An 8,326-nucleotide genomic window follows, 5' to 3' on the forward strand; every position below is an offset into this window, starting at 1 on the left:
CAGCTGTGTGCTCTCTCCAGGTTTTTTACCTTCCTTATCCTGTATTTCCTTGCTCAGTGCTCCTTATCCCTGCGGGGATCGGTACATACAGTAGTGTGCCCTTCTCAGCGTCTCGTTCATCTCTGGACCTTGTGGGGTCCGAGGGGGAGGCTGAGGCAGAAGGAGTTGATAATTCTCCCCCTGGCTCGCCTGAAGAGCTTGCTCTCATGGATGAGTTGATTACTTCTATCAAGGAAACCTTGCATCTGCAGGATGAACCATGTCCTCCTGCTTTGATGTCCTCTTATGGGACGAAAAGGAAACGCAAATCAGCGCAGGTTTTTCCCTGCCCTGCGGAATTTCAGCGCGCGGTTGATGAGCAATGGCGCAATTTAAAGAAGCCCTTTACTGTGCCAAGTAAGTTCAAGCTGCGTTATCCATTTACACCCACCACTGATGAGCATTGGTATTGGTGTGTGCCGCCTCAAGTGGATCACGCGGTGGCAGTTTTGAATAAATCCACTGCGATTCCTGCTGAGGATACCCCGGTGTTCCGGGACCCTACGGACAGGAGATTGGAGTCTCTGGCCCGTCATGCTTATACGGTTGCTAGTTCTATGCTGAAGCCTATTTTTGCTTCCATTATGGCAGCCCAAGCTATTGCGGATTGGACGCAGGTGCTCAGGCGCACCCTGGTGGCTGACTCTGCTCTGCCGACAACATTGGCTATGGTAGATCAGATTCATCAGGGTGTCATGTATTTGTGCGATGCGGACTTGGATTTAGTCCCTTTGGCTGCACGCCTCTCCAGTGTAGCGGTGTTGAACCGTCGCCTAATATGGCTGAAATGTTGGTCGCTTGACCAATCCTCTCGCAAGACTCTAGCTAATCTTCCCTACGCGGGATCTCGCCTTTTTGGCGAGTCTTTGGATACTCTGATAAAGGGAATTTCCGGGGGTAAGAGCACTCTCTTACCCCACACTCACAAGAATAAGTTTGTTCGCGGTAAGAATACCTCGTTTAGGCCCTCTCAGGGGTCCTTTCGTGCCTTTCGGTCGCAATACAAGGGCAAGCCCTTCAAGGGCCAAGGCTCCCAGAAGAAGCCGTGGGCAGGTAAGCAGAAGTCCGGCCAGTCCGGGTCCGCTGCCCATACCAGTTCGGCCTGAAGGGGCGCCCTCACCCGGTTCTGGGGTGGGGGGACGTTTGCTCAGTTTTCTTCAACCCTGGCTGGCCCGCATTCGGGACAGGTGGGTTCAGGAAATCGTTCGATCTGGATACAAGATCGAGTTTCTCTCTCGGCCGGCGAGCAGATTTTTTCCCTCAAATCTTCAGCTGTCTCCGGAGCGTTTGCAGGATCTGCACCTGGCGGTGCGGGACCTGCGGGCCCAGGGAGTGGTGGTTCCGGTGCCTCATCGGGACAGATTTCGGGGGTTCTACTCCAATCTGTTCACTGTGCCCAGAAAGGAGGGCAAGGTACGTCCGATTCTGGACTTGAAAGCTCTGAACCGCTTTGTGCGGGTTCGCAAGTTCCGCATGGAATCCCTGCGCTCAGTGGTGGCTGCCCTGAGTCCGGGGGAATTCATGGCCTCCATCGATCTGAAGGATGCGTACCTTCACATCCCCATTTTCAAGGGTCACCAGAGGTACCTTCGATTCGCCATTGCGGAGGATCATTACCAATTCGTGGCGTTACCCTTCGGTCTCGATTCGGCTCCGCGGGTTTTCACCAAGGTGCTTGCGCCGGTCCTGGCCTTATTGAGAGCCCAGGGCGTCTCTGTCTTGGGATATCTGAACGATATCTTGCTTCGGTCTGCGACCAGTCAGGGCCTGGTGAACGACCTGTCCACCACGATGCAGACTCTGCAGGAGTTCGGTTGGACGATAAATTTTCCAAAATCAACCTTGTGTCCGTCGGTTCGTCTTCCCTACCTGGGGATGATCCTGGACTCTGCTCAAGCGAAGGTCTTCCTGCCGGAAGACAAGCTCCGGACACTTCAGGACGAGGTCAGGGACACTCAGTGCTCGTCCCTCCGGACATGTATGAGATGTCTAGGTCTAATGGTCTCGGCTTTCGAGGCAATTCCCTTCGCCCAGTTTCACACGCGGGGTCTTCAGGCGGAGATCCTGGCCAAGTGGGACGGGCGTCCGCAATCTCTGGATCGGCAGCTTTCGTTGAGCCGCCACACCCGAAGGGGTCTTTTGTGGTGGCTCCAGTCCCCGGCGGTGTCGGGGGGCAAGTCCTTTCGTCCTTTGTCGTGGACGGTGATCACCACGGATGCCAGCCTGTCGGGCTGGGGTGGTGTTCTGGGCGTTCTGTCCGCCCAGGCAACTTGGTCGGAGGAGGAATCCTCCCTTCCGATCAACATTCTGGAATTGCGAGCGATAAAACTTTGCCTTCTGCACTGGTCGGAACGGCTTCAGGGCCGTCCGGTTCGGGTTCAGACGGACAATGCCACAGCGGTGGCCTACATCAACCATCAAGGGGGCACCAGGAGTGCCCGTGCTGCTCGGGAAGTAAACGGCATTCTGTCGTTTGCCGAGACACACGTCCCGGCGATAACGGCTGTGCACATTCCGGGGGTGGAGAACTGGCAGGCGGACTATCTGAGTCGCCAGGCCCTGGACCAGGGGGAGTGGTCCCTTCACCCCGATGTCTTCCAGATGTGCGCGAAGTGGGGTCTTCCGGATGTGGACCTGTTCGCGTCTCGTCTCGTCTGAACAACAAGGTGGAAAGGTTCGTGGCAAGGACGCGCGATCCTCAGGCAGACGCCTCAGACACGTTAGTGGCGCCCTGGCATCAGTATCGTCTGATGTATGCCTTTCCAGATTCAGCTGCTGTCCAGGCTGCTTCGCCGATTAGTCTCGGAACCGCACGCGGTGATTCTGGTGGCACCGGACTGGCCTCGCCGGTCTTGGTACGCAGACCTCGTAAATCTGGCAGTCGACGCTCCGTGGCGCCTGCCGCTTCGGGAAGACCTTCTGTCTCAAGGGCCGATATTCCATCCTGCTTTAGTCGCTGGCTTTAACGGCCTGGCTGTTGAAAGCCAGGTCCTGAAGGATAGGGGTCTCTCCCCTGAGGTCATTCCCACTTTGATCAAGGCTAGAAAAGCCTCTTCGGGAAAAATTTACTACCATACTTGGAAAGCGTACTTTGCCTGGTGTGAGTCCAGGGGGTATTCCCCTCGATCATACTCGGTGTCGGCTTTCCTCCAAACTGGAGTGGACCAGCGTTTGGCGCTGGCCACAATTAAGGGTCAGATTTCTGCGCTGGCCGTTCTTTTTCAACGCCCTGTGGCGTCTAATTCATTGGTTAGCACCTTTGTTCAGGGGGTGCGACATTTGGCCCCTCCTAGGAGGGAACCTTTGCCTCCATGGGACTTGAACTTGGTTCTGTCCGTGTTACAACAGGCTCCCTTTGAAAAGATCAGGGAGATCTCGTTGTCTCTATTGTCCAAAAAGGTTGCCTTTTTGGTGGCGATCACTTCGGCTCGCAGGGTGTCGGAGCTGGCGGCTTTGTCCTCTCCCTACCTGGTGATTCACAAGGATAAAGTGGTCTTGCGACCTAACCCATCTTTTCTTCCGAAAAGGATCTCGGAGTTTCACCTGAATGAGGACATTGTCTTGCCTTCGCTTTGCGCGAAGCCTAAGCATCCGAAGGAGGTGGCTTTGCATGCCTTGGATGTTGTTCGAGCGATCAGGGTTTACCTGTCATCGACTAAGTCCTTTCGCAAGTCGGATTCCCTATTCGTCCTTCCAGAGGGACCTCGGAAGGGCATGGCGGCGTCGGTTGCTACCATCGCCAAATGGATCAGACAGATGATTGTACAAGCCTATGCTTTGAGAGGGAAGGTTCCTCCTTTCCCTGTGAAGGCGCACTCTACCAAATCTCTGAGTACGTCTTGGGCCTTTCGTCATCAGGCTTCTGTGGCCCAGGTGTGTAAGGCGGCGACTTGGTCGTCCGTTCACACCTTCTCCAAATTTTACAAAGTGGATGTTCAGGCATCGGCAGATGCTTCCTTTGGCCGTAAAGTTTTTAGTGCGGCAGTGCCTTAGGGTCCCTTGTTTGGGCCCTTGGCTGTTGGGGTGTTTTTACCCCTGGGTTACTTGTTCTTCCTGGGTTGTTGCTCCTGTTGAGCACGTTTTCCTGTTGTTCGTTCTCTTACCTTGGTAAGGTTCCTTTCTCTGATGTGGGTACTGCGTTGCTTTATGCGCGGCTGTGTTTTTTTCCCCACCCCTCATGTCTACACTGCTCTGGGACGTCCCATTGGTGAAGATTATGAAGGGGCAGCGACTGTCGGAGGACGTGAGAGAACTGAATTTTTGTAAAATCTTACCGTAAAATTCCTTTCTCTGAGTCCTCCGACAGTCGCCGCCCCCGCCCCTCTTTTGGGGTTTGTTTATGTACTCTACTGCTATGCTACTGAAACTGAGTTGAGAATGCTGGAAGCAGGGAGGTATTGACTGAGGAGACCGCCCCCTAGGGGTGTGATATGCTAAAAGCTTTGACATTAACAAATCTTGTTGCCTAGCTACTCCTGCAGAGCAAAGGTCAATTACCCATTGGTGAAGATTATGAAGGGGCGGCGACTGTCGGAGGACTCAGAGAAAGGAATTTTACGGTAAGATTTTACAAAACTTCAGTTTTTTGCCGCAGACTGCTAAAGCTAAAGGACCTCGTAACAGGCGAGGACCTTCCTTTTCCGCTCATAAAAGGTTCGTTTGCTCCGCCGGGGTGAGCGTGAAGGGCAAAGCCCCTTCAGGAGGTTTCAAAGGGCGCTGGTCGGGTAAACAAAAGGCCGACTCAGCCAAACCTGAAGATAAAACTAATACAGCCTGAAGGTGAGCCCCCACCCAGCTCAGGGGTGGGGGGACGTCTTCACCGGTGTTCAGATCCAGGGCTTTCCTGAATCCTGGACTAAGGGGTTCAGGAGATCATACGATCAGGATACAAGATCGAGGGTTGATCACTTCTACCGGTGCAATTCTTCCCTTCCAACATTCATATGCTGCAGGGAGCGGTAGTTCCCGTTCCTTGAGCAGAACGTTTTCTTTACTTTTTCCAAAGATCATTCCCAGTTCCCTCCAGGATTCGGATCCGGTTGAGCGAGCGGACCAGGGAGTCTCTGGTCCGGTGACTCCGGTCTCTAAAGCTCAGCCAGAAGAAGTCATCACTTCCGATAGGAATCAAGTTTCTGATAAATGTGTGGGAACTGAGAGCGATCAGACTTGGTCTGATTGCCTGGACCAAGCAGCTCTAGGGCAGCCTGGTTCGAATCCAGTCAGGCAATGCCATGGTGGTGACTTAGGTCGATCACCAAGGATTTCACCAGCTGTGTCTTCAATAGGGCATCCCGGAGGTGGATCTGTTGGCATGTCGGCTCAACAGGAAGGCGCGGAGGTTGGTAGCTTGCGCCCGCGATCCTTTAGCGGACGCAGCAGACGCACTGAGCGCCCCGTAGGGGCAGTATCGGCTACTGTATGTCTTCCCCCCCCTCTCAAGTTGCTGCTGAGATTTCTCCGCAGGATAGAGGTGGAGGGAACTCCAGTTATCCTGGTAATTCCGGGCTGGCCTTTGTCAAGCCGGGTACGCCGACTTGGGCAGACTAGTCGCGGACGCTCCTTGGAGACTTCCTCTCAGGGAGGATCTGCGGTCTCAAGGACCGATCTTCCATCGTGCTTTACAGTCGCTGGCTTTAACGGCCTGGCCATTGAGACCCAGGTACTGAAGGACAGGGGATTGTCAGCTTCAGTTATTCCTACTCTAATTAAAGCAAGGAAAGCGACTTCCAGCAAAGTCTATTATCGCACATGGAAGACTTATATCGCGTGGTGTGAATCTTTGGGATTTCCCCCACGTAACTATTCGGTGACCCGAATCTTGGCTTTTCTGCAAAAGGGGGTTGAGCAGAAACTATCCTTGAGCACTATCAAGGGTCAGGTTTCAGCGTTAGCAATCTTCTTTCAGAAGCTTCTGGCTACTCATTCCTTGGTGCGGAATTTCATCCAGGGGGTGCGGCACTTGGCTCTGCCAGTGCGCGCGCCCTTACCGCCCTGGGATCTTAATTTGGTGTTGTCAGTTCTGCAGAAACCTCCCTTTGAAAATATTAGGGAGATTCCCTTGCTTACATTATCCCAGAAGGTGGCCTTCTTGGTGGCTATCACTTCTGCAAGCAGGGTGTCAGAACTGGCTGCATTATCGTGTCATTCTCCATATCTGTTGATTCATAGGGATAAGGTAGTTCTTCATCCGAAGCCATCCTTTCTTCCTAAGGTGGTTTCAGACTTTCATCTGAATGAAGATATTGTGCTACCTTCCTTGTGTCCTAAGCCCAGTCATCCTCGGGAATGTGCGTTGCATTCCTTGGATGTGGTGCGGGCAATCAGGGTATACCTGAAGACTACGGAATCATTCCGTAAGACGGATTCACTTTTTGTGATCACGGATGGCCCCAGAAAGGGGTTGCCTGCATCTGCCGCGACTATCTCCAAATGGATTAGGCAGACGGTGGTACAGGCTTATTCTATTAAGGGTCGGAATCCTCCGTTCCCTGTTAAGGCGCACTCCACTCGAGCGCTCAGTACTTCCTGGGCCTACCGCCATCAGGCGTCAGTGGTCCAGGTGTGCAAGGCGGCTACCTGGTCGTCAGTGCATACCTTTACAAAATTTTATAAAGTTGATGTGATGGCATCGGCGGATGCCTCATTTGGCCGCAAGGTTTTGCAGGCCGCAATTTGAGGAGACCGGTGGTCTACCTCGAGGGTTTTTTTCCGTTGGAATTTTAGTTGAGTCTCATCTTTTGATTGATGAGCCTTTAAAACTTCTAGTTGGCACCGGTTGGGCCTTCTAGATTGGATTTTGATTTCCATTATCCCACCCCTCATTTGTGGCACTGCTTTGGGACGTCCCGAGTTGATATTAATCAAGGAGGACTGCGTCTGTCAATGAGCGACAGAGAAAAATGGATTTTTGTAAGATCTTACCGTAAAATCCTTTTCTCTTAAGCTCATTGACAGACGCAGTACCCGCCCCTCTGTTTTTGAGTTGGGTTGGGTTAAATTCTCTAAACACTGCTTTGTGACATAACTGACTTCCTGTAGCAGAGAGAGAGAGGATATACCCTCTGGGACTGCCCCTAAGGTGTGGCCAGAACGTTTTTCTTTTCTGCCTAGTCCTACTCCTGTAGAGGGCAGTATAACCCGAGTTGATATTAATCAAGGAGGACTGCGTCTGTCAATGAGCTTAAGAGAAAAGGATTTTACGGTAAGATCTTACAAAAATCAATTTTTTTTTTTTTAAAGGGGCAGTGTCCAAAAATGTATTTAAAAAAAAAAAAAAAAAAATGGGAGTCCCGAGGATGGCAAATTCCCCCACAGACCTGGTTGTTACTTTGGGAACCCCCTGAAATAACATCCATGGACTCCTTATCTGCTGCACTGGCGACTTTGGCGTCAAAGGTTGATCCCAGTCCTCGCATTCGGAAGGGGAGGAGTCCTCCGCTGCGTTGCGGGAACGCACTATAGTAGAAGCACTTATTCACTCCGTCAGGGAGGCTTTAAATATTGATGAGCCCATATTTAGCCCACCCAGTCACATAAACTGGTTTCTCTCGGGTCCTGCAAAGCCCAGAAGTCTGGTCAGGTTTTCCCCCTGCCCCGAGAAGTTTTATGAACTGTGAACTAACAGTGGTGTTGCATCAAGCATATGCTGGTGGTGCCTAAGCGGTTTCAATGCCACTACCTCTTTGCGGACCCTGTCAACACTCGTTGGACGCCGTCGCCTAAGGTGGACCACACTTTCCAGGTTGAATAAATCCATGTTAATACCTGTGGAGGACTCCCGGTGTTCAGAGACCCAGCAGATAGGCGTGTGGAAACGCTTTCCCGCCACTTCTATTTGGTGGTGGGCTCTCTGCTCAAACCTGTTTGCCTCTGTGATGGTTTCACAAGTGGTTACTGAATGGTTCAAGGTGGTTAGGTGTACCTTAGTGGCGGAGTTGGTTCCTCCGACTGTCCTTGACCTGGTGGCTCAAATGGCTTAGGCTGTGATGTACCTATGTAACGCTGCCCTGGATGAGGCTCCTTTGGTCGCAAGGTTATCTGCAATTGGGGTTGCAATCAGCTGCATTGTTTAACTAAAAAGCTGACCATGCTTCCAAAGACTGATGTCCCTTTTGTGGGAGATCAACTTTTTGGTGATACCTTGGATGAGTTGATCAAGGGTCTTACGGGAGGGAGGTAAGAGTATCCTTTTAACCCAAAACTCTAAGGGAAGATCGCCCCGTGCTAGGCGGGGTCCGTCCTTCAAGCAGGGTTTGTACGGTCATGAAATTCCTGGAAAAGTCATGGG

Source organism: Pelophylax lessonae (assembly GCF_965119305.1).
Source record: "Pelophylax lessonae genome assembly, chromosome: 2".
NCBI lineage: Eukaryota > Metazoa > Chordata > Amphibia > Anura > Ranidae > Pelophylax > Pelophylax lessonae.